General features: G+C 45.3%; 1 protein-coding gene across 2 annotated transcripts in view; it reads right to left on the bottom strand.

Annotated features, from left to right (window-relative positions):
• Positions 1-13479, bottom strand: part of LOC106566792 (protein bassoon) — a 175297-nt gene that overhangs the window by 96361 nt on the left and 65457 nt on the right. The gene's annotated exons all lie outside the window — the stretch shown is intronic.

Genomic DNA, 13479 nt, shown 5'->3' with positions numbered 1-13479 from the left:
TCTAAGTACGGTAATGGAATATTTTGAATTTTTTGTCACGAAATGCGCTCGCGCGTTACCCTTCGGATAGTGACCTGAACGCACGAACAAAACGGCGGTATTTGGATATAACTATGGATTATTTGGAACCAAAACAACATTTGTTGTTGAAGTAGAAGTCCTGGGAGTGCATTCTGACGAAGAACAGCAAAGGTAATCCAATTTTTCTAATAGTAATTCTGAGTTTAGGTTGTCCCAAACTTGGTGGGTGTCAAATTAGCTAGCCGTGATGGCCGAGCTATGTACTCAGAATATTGCAAAATGTGCTTTCGCCGAAAAGCTATTTAAAATCGGACATAGCGATTGCATAAAGGAGTTCTGTGTCTATAATTCTTAAAATAATTGTTATGTAGTTTGTCAACGTTTATCATGAGTAATTTAGTAAATTCACCGGAAGTTTTCGGTGGGTATGCTAGTTCTGAACATCACATGCTAATGTAAAAAGCTGGTTTTTGATATAAATATAAACTTGATTGAACAAAACATGCATGTATTGTATAACATAATGTCCTAGGAGTGTCATCTGATGAAGATCATCAAAGGTTAGTGCTGCATTTAGTTGTGGTTTTGTTTTTTGTGACATATATGCTTGCTTTGAAAATGGCTGTGTGATTATTTTTGGCAGGGTACTCTCCTGACATAATCTAATGTTTTGCTTTCGCTGTAAAGCCTTTTTGAAATCGGACAATGTGTTTTTAGATTAACGAGAGTCTTGTCTTTAAAATGGTGTGAGAAATTGAAGTTATAGCATTTTTGATGTATTTGTATTTCGCGCCACGCTATTCCACTGGCTGTTGACTAGGTGGGACGCTTGCCCAGGGAGGTTAAGCATCTCCATCAAAAAGAGAAGCCGCCTACCAAAATGACCATGCATGTCGTAGCTGGGACCCTTGGGATTGCAAATCAGAGGAAGATTTTCAAAAAGTAAGTGAATATTTTATCGCTATTTGTGATTTTACGAAGCCTGTGCTGGTTGAAAAATATTTTGATGTGGGGTGCCGTCCTTAAACAATCGCATGGCATAAAGGCTGTAAAGCCTATTGTAAATCAGACAATGCAGTTAGATTAACAAGAATTTAAGCTTTTAACCGATATAAGACACTTGTATGTACCCAGATGTTTAATATCCATAATTTTTACGATTATTTATTTGAATTGCGCGCCCTGCAATTTCACCAGAAGTTGTCGACAGGTGTCCCGCTTGCAGGACGCCTTGAGCTCCTCATGCTTTTTGCCTGGTCCCAGATCTGTATGTGTGTTTACCGTAGCCAAATGGTCTGACTATCGTAGTTGGCAAAATCACACACACACACACACACCCCACACTTTGTGTCCTGATTGTCAGTCATTAATCCAGGGGGTCACTTTAAACTAATCAAACTAATCCAGTGGTAATCCTTTTCCCCCTGTGTTCTGTCTCTCCATCTCTCCACAGTCTCTCTCTGTCTCTCCACCAACTGAATGGAGGGATGGAAGACGGAGGTGTTCTGTTCTAATCATTCAAGGCCTTATCAGAGCATCTCAGCCCGTCTCCATGCGCCCACTCATCACTCCTCCAGAGCAGTGCAGCAGCGTGAGGGAGTACTAAAGTGCTCTAATTTAATCTGTCATTAATTACTGGGAGAGCGGGGGGCAGTGGGGAGGTCAGCCCAGGAACTAGGAACTCTACTAAGGACTAAGAGGATAGATGAGAGACACAGCCAGACAAGGGTGATGCTATAGATAACTTTGGAGTTGGAGTTGTTATATCAGAGATGTTGTTGTTTGAGAATTGCAAGTCTCTTTTTTGATGGTAGTGTGTCTAAAGCTATTAGCTGTATACATGTAAACAAACACACTGACAGATCAGCCTTATCAGAGTTAAAAGCGGTCGGAATGTCATTGTTTGCGGAAAATAATGTCTGACAGCATGCGCCGGCACGACAAACGTAGCAATTTCCGTGGCCTGTCGACTTGCACACCAGTGTGACACGTAGGCAAAAACCAGCTTCACGCCGTCGCCACCGACACCAGCTGCCCCCATGAAAAATGTATCAGAAAGGTTAGGAAACCCAGCGACTGCTAAACTAACTAAATGGTAAGACCACAAACACAGATGTTCAATATCCTTGTTATTGGTAGACGGATAACACTAGTTTAACTACCTATAAAAGTAGAGTAACTAAGCACTGTGCTAGCACACACAGTAGTGGTGGTGGTGCGGTGGTGGTTGTGGTGCTGGTTGTGGTGCTGGTGTTGTGGTTGTGGTGGTGGTTGTTGTTGTGGTGCTGGTATTGTGGTTGTGGTGCTGTGGTTGTGGTGGTGGTTGTGGTGCTGGTGTTGTGGTTGTGGGGGTGGTTGTGGTGCTGGTGGTGGTGGTTGTGGTGCTGGTTGTGGTGGTGGTGTTGTGGTTGTGGTGCTGGTGCTGTGGTTGTGGTGCTGGTGTTGTGGTTGTTGTGGTGGTGGTGGTGGTTGTGGTGGTGGTTGTTGTTGTTGTTGTGGTGCTGGTGTTGTGGTTGTTGTTGTGGTTGTGGTGGTGGTTGTGGTAGTGGTTGTGGTGGTGGTGCTGGTGTTGTGGTGGTGGTGCTGGTAGTTGCGGTGGTGGTTGTGCTAGTGGTTGTTGTTGTTGTTGTGGTTGTGGTGCTGGTGTTGTGGTGGTGGTGCTGGTAGTTGCAGTGGTGGTTGTGGTGGTGGTTGTTGTTGTGGTTGTGGTGCTGGTGTTGTGGTGGTGGTGCTGGTAGTTGCAGTGGTGGTTGTGGTGGTGGTTGTTGTTGTGGTTGTGGTGCTGGTGTTGTGGTGGTGGTGCTGGTAGTTGCGGTGGTGATTGTGCTGGTGGTTGTGCTGGTGGTTGTTGTTGTGGTGGTGGTGCTGGTGTTTGCGGTGGTGGTTGTGCAGGTGGTTGTTGTTGTGGTGGTGTTGTGGTAGGGGTGGTGCTGGTGGTTGTGCTGGTGGTTGTTGTTGTGGTGGTGGTGCTGGTATTTGCAGTGGTGGTTGTGGTAGGGGTGGTGCTGGTAGTTGTGGTGATGGAATTTGTGGTGATGGTGCTGGTGGTTGCTGTGGTGGTTGTGGTGGGGGTGGTGCTGGTGGTTGTGGTTGTGGTGCTGGTAGTTGCGGTGGTGGTTGTGCTAGTGGTTGTTGTTGTGGTTGTGGTGCTGGTGTTGTGGTGGTGGTGCTGGTAGTTGCAGTGGTGGTTGTGGTGGTGGTTGTTGTTGTGGTTGTGGTGCTGGTGTTGTGGTGGTGGTGCTGGTAGTTGCGGTGGTGATTGTGCTGGTGGTTGTGCTGGTGGTTGTTGTTGTGGTGGTGGTGCTGGTGTTTGCGGTGGTGGTTGTGCAGGTGGTTGTTGTTGTGGTGGTGTTGTGGTAGGGGTGGTGCTGGTGGTTGTGCTGGTGGTTGTTGTTGTGGTGGTGGTGCTGGTATTTGCAGTGGTGGTTGTGGTAGGGGTGGTGCTGGTAGTTGTGGTGATGGAATTTGTGGTGATGGTGCTGGTGGTTGCTGTGGTGGTTGTGGTGGGGGTGGTGCTGGTGGTTGTGGTTGTGGTGCTGGTAGTTGCGGTGGTGGTTGTGCTAGTGGTTGTTGTTGTGGTTGTGGTGCTGGTGTTGTGGTGGTGGTGCTGGTAGTTGCAGTGGTGGTTGTGGTGGTGGTTGTTGTTGTGGTTGTGGTGCTGGTGTTGTGGTGGTGGTGCTGGTAGTTGCGGTGGTGATTGTGCTGGTGGTTGTGCTGGTGGTTGTTGTTGTGGTGGTGGTGCTGGTGTTTGCGGTGGTGGTTGTGCAGGTGGTTGTTGTTGTGGTGGTGTTGTGGTAGGGGTGGTGCTGGTGGTTGTGCTGGTGGTTGTTGTTGTGGTGGTGGTGCTGGTATTTGCAGTGGTGGTTGTGGTAGGGGTGGTGCTGGTAGTTGTGGTGATGGAATTTGTGGTGATGGTGCTGGTGGTTGCTGTGGTGGTTGTGGTGGGGGTGGTGCTGGTGGTTGTGGTTGTGGTGCTGGTAGTTGTGGTGGTTGTGGTGCTGGTGGTTGTGGTTGGGGTGCTAACTGAGGCGTATCATTGAGAAACAGCAGGCCGCTCCAGAAAAGCTCATTACCCACTCTGTCAGAGGGAAAGGCTACTATACATCAGATCAGTCATAGCACCACCAGGCCTGCCCATCAACCAGCCATCCCCCTTGCAACTCGGGTGTGTGGATCAGAGAAAGAGAGAGAGGGAGAAGGATGGACCGAGGGAAGGAGAAAGAGAGAGAAATAACAGTATCTGTGTCTTTACATTTTTTCCAATATCATTTTAGGGAAGTAGCCAGCCAGCTAGCCTGGTTCAAGGGCAGCTGAGATTAAACTGCAGGCTGTTACAAGTTCTGGCCAGTCCATCTTTACTGCTGTTTACGATGAGTCAGTCAGAACACTTCACTCTTTTATACTCTCCAAAAGTGTCTTTCTCTCCATGGAGAACTTCAATGTAGTCTTTCTCAATCATACAGTTCAATTATTTAGAGTGCACTCTGTTTCTATCCCAGCTAGCCCATTTAGTTAATTGGAAGTTGTGGGAACGTATGTTTTTGGTTACCCATTAGTTCTGGGAATGAAGCCATAAGTTTCCTGACCTGTAAAATGGAATGTTTTTTAAACGTTCTGAGAACGAAAGTAAAAATGGCTCCTTTTCTAAGAACGTACATTTTTAGGTTGCAGAGAGGTTCTGAGAAAGTTTTACGATGGTTCCCTGAAAGTTTTTCTAGGAGGTTTTATTCATGTTCTGAGAACAGAAATTATAGGTTATTTGAAGATAATTAATTAACTTTCTGAGAACATGTTTAAAATAAGACTTTAATAACACTGCTAGCTTAGTTTGGGTTAACTGTTTTGAACTCGAGGAACAGATAGGACACATGGAAATTAATTTGCTTAGGCATTAATCATGCAAACATAACGTTTTTTTTATTGTGGCACGTAGTCAGTGAGATTCAAACCTATCTTCTGTCCTCTATCCATGGAATTAGTCGACTGCACCACCAGAATGGAGTTGGCATGCCATGTTTTTTTTAACTCATACAAAACTGTTCCTTTCAAACAGACCCCATTTCAAAGGAAACAAGCACTCATTAAGATCAGGTGTGGCCAATTAGTGGGATCGGCTAACACACCTGAACACACTTAACAAGATAGAGGACAGAGAGAGTTTTGTTGGCACTGAGAACGGAATGTACAGTGGGGGAAAAAAGTATTTGATCCCCTGCTGATTTTCTACGTTTGCCCACTGATAAAGAAAGGATCAGTCTATAATTTTAATGGTAGGTTTATGTGAACAGTAAGAGACAGAATAACAACAAAAACATCTAGAAAAATGCATATCAAAAATGTTATAAATTGATTTGCATTTTAATGAGGGAAATAAGTATTTGACCCCCTCTCAATCAGAAAGATTTCTGGCTCCCAGGTGTCTTTTATACAGGTAACGAACTGAGATTAGGAGCACACTCTTAAACGGAGTGCTCCTAACCACAGCTTGTTACCTGTAAAAAAGACACCTGTCCACAGAAGCAATCAATCAATCAGATTCCAAACTCTCCACCATGGCCAAGACCAAAGAGCTCTCCAAGGATGTCAGGGACAAGATTGCAGACCTACAAAAGGCTGGAATGGGCTACAAGACCATCGCCAAGCAGCTTGGCGACAACATTTGGTGCGATTATTCGCAAATGGAAGAAACACAAAAGAACTGTCAATATCCCTCGGCCTGGGGCTCCATGCAAGATCTCACCTTGTGGGGTTGAAATGATCATGAGAACGGTGAGGAATCAGCCCAGAACTACACGGGAGGATCTTGTCAATGATCTCAAGGCAGCTGGGACCATAGTCACCAAGAAAACAATTGGTAACACACTACGCCGTGAAGGACTGAAATCCTGCAGCGCCCACAAGGTCCCCCTGCTCAAGAATTCATATACATGCCCATCTGAAGTTTGCCAATGAACATCTGAATGATTCAGAGGACAACTGGTGAAAGTGTTGTAGTTAGATGAGACCAAAATGGAGCTCTTTGGCATCAACTCAACTCGCCGTGTTTGGAGGAGGAGGAATGCTGCCTATGACCCCAAGAACACCATCTCCACCGTCAAACATGGAGGTGGAAACATTATGCTTTGGGGGTGTTTTTCTGCTAAGGGGACAGGACAACTTCACCGCATCAAAGGGACGATGGACGGGGCCATGTACCATCAAATCTTGGGTGAGAACATCCTTCCCTCAGCCAGGGCATTGAAAATGGGTCGTGGATGGGTATTCCAGCATGACAATGACCCAAAACACACGGCCAAGGCAACAAAGGAGTGGCTCAAGAAGAAGCACATTAAGGTCCTGGAGTGGCCTAGCCAGTCTCCAAACCTTAATCCCATAGAAAATCTGTGGAGGGAGCTGAAGGTTCGAGTTGCCAAACGTCAGCCTCGAAACCTTAATGACTTGGAGAAGATCTGCAAAGAGGAGTGGGACAAAATCCCTCCTGAGATGTGTGCAAACCTGGTGGCCAACTACAAGAAACGTCTGACCTCTGTGATTGCCAACAAGGGTTTTGCCACCAAGTACTAAGTCATGTTTTGCAGAGGGGTCAAATACTTATTTCCCTCATTAAAATGCAAATCATTTTATAACATTTTTGACATGCGTTTTTCTGGATTTTTTTGTTGTTATTCTGTCTCTCACTGTTCAAATAAACCTACCATTAAAATGATAGACTGATCATTTCTTTGTAAGTTGGCAAACGTACAAAATCAGCAGGGGATCAATTACTTTTTTCCCCCACTGTATATAGTTTTAAATAACATTCTTAGAACGTTCTTTGAACGTTACTAATGTTTTCTTGTGGTTTTTCTGGAACATTTTCTTAATGTTCCGAGAGCATGACTTTAAATAGAACCATGAGGAAACCTGCATAAAACCTTATGCTGAAGTACTGAAATTCCCACCTAAGAAACATATGGTTCTCAGAATTTATGTGCTAGCTGGTTAACCTGCACCATTCCCACCAAAATTGTGGGAAGGTGTATGCAAAATAACCATAGGACAACCACAATCTCACCAAGCTCCAAGAAACATATGGTTCTCAGAACATTATGTGCTAGCTAGGTATATATTAATTGACTTCATTTTGTTTATACTCAAGAAGTACTATTGCATGCTGTTGAGCACAATAATGAATCATTATTTTTACTTTTCTATTTGATATGCCCCCCCCCAGATAAATACTTTGTTGAGGGCAAATATATGTTTGTGATGTGTTGTTGTCTCACCTAGCTATCTTAAGATGAATGCACTAATACTAAGTCACTCTGGATAAGAGTGTCTGCTATATTACAATTGTATGGTAGTCTATACATTGTTGCCGTTGTACACATTTATCAAAGGTGTGGAAAATAATAAAAGGGACTGTAGAGTATGCAAGTCAATACATTGATCAATTTCCTAGAAACATACAGAACGGAACAGTCAATGCCCCTGAAATGACGGCATGCGTCCCAAATGGCTCCCTATTCCTTACATCTTTTGACCAAAGCCCTATGGACCCTAAAGTAGTGCACTATGTCGGGAATAGGATGCCATTTGGGATGCAACATGGTGATGGTGATGAAGCACCCTATTCACACCCTAATTATGTGTACACAGTGGACAACAGATGATTACCGTCATAATTAATAATCATCTGCCTCATTATGGCTATAGACCGGCCAGTGAGCTGGATCATCTGCCCAGGGAGGACAACCAGTCAATATGGGCCCAGGATCGTGTGCATTATGGAACACAACGGACAAAGTTTTCAAATAGAAATCCCCAGAAAAGGAGTGTTTCTTATTGGACAAGGACAGTAGTCTCTCCCTGTTTCAGTCCATTTTCTCCTGTTTGGTGTCTAATGAATATGAACCAGGCCTCTTTAAAAAGGGAGAATCACTAATTGTCTTACAGTACTGTCTGCTAAAAGGTGGCCTATCACTTTGTGTCGAGTGATCTTTCAAACACCTATCAGAAATGCATGGGTGTGTGTGTACATGGGCTAGCCTGACTAGGCAACTCCTTACAAGAATGACACGAACATAATAACCAGAGATAAAGCACATACAGTGTGTGATGGATCGGATAACATTTGAAGTATTCTAAATCGATAGTATCTTATAGTACTTTATGCATATTTTGGCATTTACCACGACTAAATGGTCCACAGGATAAGAGCACTTCAATTGCAGAATATAGGACTGAATATCAATTCATTTTTCCCATTGGAAACATCTGCCAGGAATACTTTAATACTTTTTCTCAGGAGAATTCCTTCCCATTTGGTTAGAGTGATAATATAAAAATAATATAAAACTCCATTAGTGGTCTCCTTTATAGCAGAGTGCTAGTGGGTCTATCATAATGCTCCCTCAGTGTTTTAAACCTGACAATCCGAGTCCATTTTCTCCAGCTAGCGCCAACGCAACAGCTAACGTTTCCACATGGCTATGTTATATTGTACTGTACTGTAGTTCTCTGCTTTAGATGAACAGGAATTAACTGATGTACAGTAACAATTCATTTGCATCATCTGAAGAGTTCTGTTCCAAACGCTCCACTTTTTCTTCAACTGAAATGTGAAGATTTTTCTCATTTTCCTCATACTGTGCCTTTAATTCAGATGAATTTATGTGGGAAAGTAAGATCAGAATAATTGCAAGGAACATTTTAGATCTCTGAAATAGGGATGATAAGGATGACAGTGGTGACAAAAATGTAAAACAAATTTAAAAGAAATTTAAAAAAGATTCCAGAAAAAGCGTAGGCCAAAGAGCACGATAAGATCAACTTTTAAAGTGTTTAGAAATCAACTCATGATAGTCCTGTGGATAAAGCGACACCAGTCTCTCTCTTATTTGAGCTGCAGAGTTGCAGCAGACAGCTTAGTCTCAGCAGGCCAGCGCTAAGAGATGAACTACACACTCAGGTCATTCTCAACCTCACTGGAATGACTACTGGATCAACCCCAAGTCCTCAGTGAGGACGTCAGAAACACTCTCCCCTCCCTCAGAGGCTTCCCAATCACAGACACACACATACGTGTTTGCAACACACGCTCACACGCACACACACACTCTCTCTCACATACCACCACACATGCCCCTTTCTCACTCTTTTATCACACCCCACTACCCCACGCCCCCCCTTCCCACAGGACACCACCCCCCCCTCTCCACCTCCCTCCATTCCTTACAGTGTTAAGTCCCCTCCTGATTGGTCAATGGCATCGATCAGTATTACCGTATGTTACTTAATTAAAATCTGCCTCAGCACTTTGTCACGCTCCAACTGGCTGATCGTTAAAAACCTCACTATAAGCGATGTCACGGCAGATCAATTGTGAATTTCAGTAAGACTGAAAAACAATACCCTGTACAGAACCCAGCCAGGGGAGGAGGGGACCTGGGGATTTTGGATTCATGTTTTAAAAGCAATGTGGTTCCAGAAGCGTGCTCCCTACCTTTAAAGTGTTTACAGTGACTAATCATGTGTCTTATTAAAGGGAGGGAGTTCTGAAACACAGACAGACAGACAGACAGACAGACAGACAGACAGACAGACAGACAGACAGACAGACAGACAGACAGACAGACAGACAGACAGACAGACAGACAGACAGACAGACAGACAGACAGACAGACAGACAGACAGACAGCCTTCAGGCTGGAACGTGACTGGAGGGATTTGAGGAAAACACAGCATAACACCCTAGTTATCACTAAGAACCAGCTTCGGGTCAGCCTTTCAACATTTAAAAAAAGCTATTTTCCTCGATCGATGGCCGCCTCTGGTTTTGGTACGGAGGCAGGGAGGCAGGCAAGTATGCAAGCAGGGAGGCAGGCAAGCAGGGAGGCAGACAGACAGACAGGCAGGCTGGCAAACAGGGAGGCAGGCAGGGAGGTAGGGAGGGAGGCCGGCAGAGAGGCAGGCAGGCATACAGGCAGGGAGGCAGGCAGGCAGGGATGCCAGAATAGGACGTGTCAAACTGAAATAACCTGTCTAATTAAGCTTGTAGTGTGTCCGTGACCAGCTTTGCTGACCATAAAAAAACAACTGTTGTCAGACTCGCTGCGATCAGCGATGAAGACATCTTTGAACAGGGCATCAGCTATACAACAATAAAGCGCTCATGAGAAATGGTATTTGACTTGCATGTCAAGTAAAGAGAGAGAATTCACAACACATTAACTGTTTGTAATCCGAACCCTGTTCAACTGACAAGAATGGTGATCAGTGACAATGAAAACTGCATGTACTCTGTTGTTGTGCATGAACTGTGCAAGTCTAGGCCTTAGCACATACAGAATTGGATCTTCATTTGATCACCCTGTTGCAGGACAACTTTCCTGCAATGCAGGACTTTTAAAACATGTAGTGTATTTAAGGTTTAAAAAGGCTTCTGAAGTATATAACTTCCACTTTGAAATGTCAGACTTCATTTTCCCTTGAGAAAAATGTATCAATCCCTTCAAAAATGTCATTCATTATAATCCACATAATTCTTAATCTTTCCTGTTGCTGCATGATTATTTTCCTGCTGTAGCAAATTGGCTCAAATTAAGATCCTACATCTGTATACCGTAAGTTACACAAATTGTGGTAAACTGCCCATAAAGGGGAATGCATTGAGGAACCAGTGGGGTCCAGCCCAGCAGCCCTTAGTGTTCCTATTGAGGGATCTGATGGAGAGTGTGTGTGTGTGTGTGTGTGTGTGTGTGTGTGTGTGTGTGTGTGTGTGTGTGTGTGTGTGTGTGTGTGTGTGTGTGTGTGTGTGTGTGTGTGTGTGTGTGTGTGAGTGTGTGTGTGTGTGTGTGTGTGTGTGTGTGTGTGTGTGTGTGTGTGTGTGTGTGTATACTTGCATGTGTGTGCGTGCATGTATGTGCGAGAGCCAATGTGGTGCCTGACTACCTGGTGCACGGGGATCATGGGCCCTGCTCATGTATAATGGATAAGACCTGGTCCCCAGAATAGCAGTGACGCCCAAAGGAACCCAGTCTGAGTGTTCCTGCTGGCTGCAGCAGAGGGAGACACTCCCTATCTCATGACACTAGCCCATCCATAACACTCACATAAGGTACCGTACAGAACAACATTGCTGACTTGTGGGTTATGTGTGTGCATGTGTGTGTGTGTGTGTGTGTGTGTGTCTGCCTATTCTAATGAATAGCCAGACGCCATCACATTATCTCTCTGCATTTCTGTTATATCTCCCCCCTCTCCCTTCCTCTCTCTCTACCTCACCCCTTCTTTACCCTCCCCTCTCTCTCTCCCTCACCCTCCCTTCCCTTCTCCCTCTACCTCGCTCTCCCCTCCCTACCTCTCTCTCTCTACCTCTCCCCCTCTCTCTCCCTCTTTCCTTCCCTTCTCCCTCTACCTCTCTCTGCTCTCCGGTCCTGTTCCATCCTGTAGTGTGCTGGGACTACCATGTGCCAGACAGGCCAGGTTGGAGGACCGAGGCTGGGGCAGTGCCAGGGAGAATGAGCCGAGAGGGGCAGCCTCTCTGTGATAGTTCCGCTGGGCTAAAATAAGCCTTAATCCTCCTTGTTACATACCAGGGAACAAAACCACACCTGCAACGTTATCTAATGAGCAGCGCCTCACTGCTTATCAAGCTGTCCCTAGAACTGGGACTGCTAACGATATTAGCTATCTGCTGAGCTTCACTGCCCTAGCGACTAAAAACTATAATCTACTATACTGAGAAAGATGTCTCTGAAATGCAGTTGATTTAATGATCAATTGATTAACAAATTATTTCTTGAATTGCTTAATCAATGTGAGCTGTGTGCAGTGCCCAGTGCCACTGACCCAACAACAGTGAGAGCGGCTGTCGAGGGGTCCTTGAAATGGACTTGGCGGCTTCCCAGTCCAGCTAGGTCGTTCAAGATTGACGTCATAATTGGATGTCTATGCATTCAATGAAGACGTCGGGAAATGCATTCAAAACCGGCCACTATGGGCAACATTGAGCGCTGTAAGTAGGCTTGGGTTTTGCTAGGACCTTGTGGATGGGGTGGTGGATAGGCGTAATCTCACGATCAGAAGGTGACTCTGGATCAGAAGGTTTTGTTTTCGATCCCAGTCATGGACACTTGTTTTTTTAGTTTGGGTTTTAACCCTATCCCAAACCTTAACCCTTACCTTAACCATTTGGAATGAGGGCCTAAACTTAACATAGAAATTTGACGTTTGGAGAAAATAGATGAACATTCTGCATTGAGACTGTGAGAGCTTGTTGGCCCAGTCGGATGCCTGCTCCAGTTGAACTGGCTGTCCCATGCTCCATCTGGAGTACAGTCAGCCCCTGCAGTGGGCTAAACACTGACAGCAGCAGCAGCTGTAGCTCAACATATGCTTCTCAACAGCTCCCTGTAGAAGAAGCAGTGATTCCCACTGTCCTAGTTTTACACCACTATCTATAGGAAGACTTTTCCCCCTGGCTGCTTTCTAGACAAGAGGACTCTCTCTCTCATCTGCATTGGGAGAGAGAGAGATTTTCCATTGGCTAAATCCAACGAGGATCATCACATACTGCAGTTGGAGAGATTGTCCCTGGAGGCTCTAGTCTCGTCATCCTTCTTTTTCCGAACAGAGTCCTTTGCCAGGGCTGTTGTTGTTATTAAACGTCTCGCTATCAAAATGACTCCCAAAAGAGAGGCTATTAGTTATAACACCCCCACGCATCTAGCCAGCGTCACATTATGTTCAACACTGAGCGCCGACGCTACACAGAGCACAAAGAAAAACACAGAAAAACAGCCTTTTATATACCGTGACGTACAGTATATATGTTAGTCTCCATGGTAACAGCCTGGTTCTAATGTCTAGGTTTGTGAACCTAGTGGTCATGTGTGAAGAACGTGGCACACAAACCACACATACACACACACACCAACACCTTACGACACACTTTATGAGGACAGAGAGAAAAAGGCTGGAGGATCAAAGAGAACACGAGGAGGGAAGAGAAGAAGAGGAAAAAAGAGACACCAGGGCAAAAAAAAGTAGAAATATGCTCTCACTGGCATGACACTCCCCCCTCCTCTCACTGGTATAACACTCTCCCCTCCTCTCACTGGTATAACACTCTCCCCTCCTCTCACTGGTCTAACACTCCCCCCTCCTCTCACTGGTATAACACTCCCCCCTCCTCTCACTGGTATAACACTCCCCCCTCCTCTCACTGGTATGACACTCCCCCCTCCTCTCACTGGTATAACACTCCCCCCTCCTCTCACTGGTATAACACTCCCCCCTCCTCTCACTGGTATGACACTCCCCCCTCCTCTCACTGGTATAACACTCTCCCCTCCTCTCACTGGTATAACACTCCCCCCTCCTCTCACTGGTATAACACTCTCCCCTCCTCTCACTGGTATGACACTCCCCCCTCCTCTCACTGGTATAACACTCCCCCCTCCTCTCACTGGTATA

This window comes from Salmo salar, chromosome 13 (genome assembly GCF_965601325.2).
Source record: "Salmo salar chromosome 13, fSalSal1, whole genome shotgun sequence".
NCBI lineage: Eukaryota > Metazoa > Chordata > Actinopteri > Salmoniformes > Salmonidae > Salmo > Salmo salar.
The sequence above is the reverse complement of the archived record's forward strand: the minus strand, read 5'-3'. Positions and strand labels throughout refer to the sequence as shown.